Genomic DNA, 3,794 nt, shown 5'->3' with positions numbered 1-3,794 from the left:
TCATCTTAAATGTGAAAGCATTTAATCTTGGGAATACTTAGTTCCCATATATTCATTTTAAAGAATATAAACTCAACTCTGCTCTTTCTCAAAAAGCATTTCAAAATCATATTATAATATGATCATTGATGACTCGGGAAGTCATACTGCATAAAACATTGATGGTATATCTAGATACCATACTGCTCATACATTGATGGCATAACTCGATTGTCATACTAATCATGTTTTAGAAAACTCTTTTCTCAAAACTCATCTTTACTTTTCTCAAAACTCAGTTTAAGAACTCAAGTGTTGGCTTTAAAAATCTTTTTAAAATTTATAACTCAAATCATAGGGTTCATGTGGAGTTATGAACATGAACGACTCAACTCAGGGATCTTAATAGCAACTAAGAACCTCAGTACTTAGAACTCAAGACACAATGATATTACTCAACTCTAGAATACTCGACTCACAGGATTCATGCGGAATTATGGGCATGAACAACTCAACTCAAGGGCTTCATGGGTATTATGTAGTAGACTGATAAGTAGGGAATATAATCTCAAAAGGATTAGGAACTCAATGCTCAAAGACTTAGAACTCGAAGATACTACTTCTCTCAAAGATGCTTTATGTATGAAGTTCATGCAGAATTTATGGGTATGAACGACTCGACTCGAGGGTCTACATAAACAATATGGAACTCATGTATACGTCACTTCTCATTCTCATACTTACTTCCACAAAAACCAGTTTAAAACTGAAGTGTTGGCTTTGAAAAACTTCTAAGATTTATAACTCAAAATATGGTTCATGGTGAATTATAGACATGAACAAATCAACTCAAGGATCTCAATAAAATATGGAAACTCAATAATTAGGAATAGAATTTTTAAAAGAACCATGAACTCAAGAACTCAAATCAGCTTATCTCAAGAATACTCAAATCTAGGGGTAGAATCCTAGATTTATCTTTTACTGATTTGAAAGAAGTTTTAGGGCGTGAGGACGAACTAGTCCAACACTATGATAGCCTTACATACCTTGAAGAACAAAGTTCTTTAAGAATCTTGAAGAAGAACTTGATTAGAAGCATTGAAACCCTAGCTTGAAGGTAAACAATCAAGAAAACCTTTATTGAGATTCTTGAATTAGTTTCTTGAAATCTCTATGGAAAGGAATTATGATTTTCATTAGTGATTCATAATTGTATGGAGGAATTTGAGTTGAAAAGAATAGAATTCTTTGAGAAAGGCTTACCTTGAAGAAGAATCTTCAAAAAAATTGAAAGAATCTTGAATGGAGTCTTCTACTTTGATTCTTTTCCATAGGGTTTTGCCCTAGGGTTTGAGAGAGAAGAGAATGATAGATTAAAAGATGAAAATCTGATTGTTTTGAGCCCTTTATTAGTCAAGAAATTCGTTTAGGGTTTTCTTAGAGGTAAAAAGACAAAAACTACCCTTTTTTATGTTTTCGCGTCAGCTAATTCATAAGAGCACTGTATCAGGTTACTAAAATAGTCATAATTTTTTCTCAGAAATTGGATTGACGCGAAATTTGTGGTTTTTAGAAATTAGATTCAAATACCTTTAATTTGATAGGTTATGGCCCACGTAACTCTTTATATTCTAAGAGATATTGTCGTTTGAAGTTGACCCAAGTAGAATCTTACATCAAAACTTAATCGATAAGGAAACTTCAAGAATACTTGTCAAGAACTCATCAAGAAATTAAATTGATCAATTATGGATAGATTCACAAAAGAAACTCATGATTGGTGTGTGGGGTGAACAAACCAAACACTATGGAGGATTACATACCTCAAAGAACTAGGTTCTTGGCGAAATCTTGAATTTCTTGAACGAACGCTTGAAACTTTAAACTTTTTCTCCTATTGAATCTTCTCTCTAAAACCCTAAATGATTTTAAGGATGAATAAAACTCATTCTAATCAGTTTAGACCCTTAATTGGGTGTAATTCGTGTTTAGAATAAGTGGGTGTAAGGAAAAGACTAAAATACACCTCTTATTTTCGGGTAACTTTCCTTAAATGGACAGCCTGACTTCAAAAAGGTCATATCTCCCTCATACGATCTCAAACATTAGCAAAATCAGTGGCGTTGGAAAGAGGACTCGGAGATCTTTAAATTAATATCTTGTGGGTCTCCTAACTCATCGTGTAAGGAAAGTTATGATCATTTTGAAGTTGACCCAAAACTTAAAAGAACTAAGAAATGACTTGAATGAATTCTCTTTAATTATTTTTGGAACTCAAAGTGCTATATCTAGTGATGTTAACACTTAAGAAAGAATTAAATTCCTTGGTAAAAACTTACTACGAAGGATGGTTCAAGTCTTAGCTCAAAAAAAATTTCAGGGTGTTACAGTAATAAATAATGCCTCTGAGTAGCAGCATGCCACTCCACGTGTTTTTTATGCGTGTGAGTGAACCACATAAGTAGGTTGTTGAGAGAAAAAATAGCTCAATCCACTCCAAGTTACCTCAAGACCCAACTACAAATGCAAGCATGTGCTTACAGGGTTCTCGTTGAAATAGCTCCAAGGGCCATCAAAAGGCTCAAAGTAGTGGGGGAGCATATGATACTTGAGGTGAGGTTATTGCCCACAGATGGAGTCATAAGTTACTACCCAGCAATATGGGACACGATCAGATTTCATGGGTTTGATCCATTCACTTGAGCTCGTCCCCATATGTCATGGCATATGTTCATGAATTTTATGTTGCCTATGCAAAGGGGTTGTCCAAAAAGAGGAAGCTCGTTGATTAGAGACCCTTGGAAAGGGTCAAAGTTTGAGGTAACATTGTTCAATTCCATTGTGGAGCTATAAATGATGTTTTAGGAACAAAAGGCAACACGACTGAAATGTACAAGTTACGTATGAAGAATAACTTGGATGCCTTGAAGGGATGGTTGCAGCTCTGCTATCCAATATTACTCCTCCGTGGATGGCAGAAAAAGTGATATAAAAATCGCTGCTCAATTTTGGTATGGGTTTATCAATAGCAATCTCATGATGTTCCAGAATGAGTCGATCCTCTGGATCCCAACGGCTTTCTTGGAGGGGGCCATCATTGATCGGGAGGAGATTCATAATGGTGCCATTATTAAGGAGTAGATGCTTATGAGAGCCAACTAGGACCAGGCTTCCCTACCTTTCCATGATCTAATTAGGTTGTTATGTGAGGCCGCTAGAGTGTCATTTCGAGAGAGATTAAATGTAAGAGTTATCCCCGCCTCGTCTAGCAATATTCATAGGATATAGTCTGATTATCTAAGGGATGATGCGGCCAGAAAAAAGCGACCACCACCTGACACCACATCACTAGTGGATCCCACTACTCTAGAGTCACACACTACTCGACCCACTCTTATTTAGGAGCCGTTAGGTATCACTACACCCTCATATATGCCTTCCATACCTTTTGCACCCTCAACTTTAATTTCACCCCCTTCATCCCGACCTCAGTTAACTTAGGCCTTGATTTATGAGATGGCCAACCTTACCCATTCTACGGATGTTAGAGCATCTAGAATTGAGAGGAAAGTGACGGATATTATTACCGCAATAATTGGGGCTTCTTTATTTTTGTGAGAGCTGAGATGGATAGCCATAAGTCTACTTTAGCTTCATATGGAGAGAGGCTCAATAATCTCATAGCTAGAGTTGAGTTGATAAAGAGATATGAGGGTAGCTCTACAGGATTGCTTGAGTTGCGGAGTGACATAGTTACTCTTAGGGATGATATGGACCAGGTGAGATCCACTAATATTTTGATGCTATGGGGT

Source organism: Solanum verrucosum, unplaced genomic scaffold (genome assembly GCF_900185275.1).
Source record: "Solanum verrucosum unplaced genomic scaffold, falcon-dt-bn FXZP01000060.1, whole genome shotgun sequence".
NCBI lineage: Eukaryota > Viridiplantae > Streptophyta > Magnoliopsida > Solanales > Solanaceae > Solanum > Solanum verrucosum.
The sequence above is the reverse complement of the archived record's forward strand: the minus strand, read 5'-3'. Positions refer to the sequence as shown.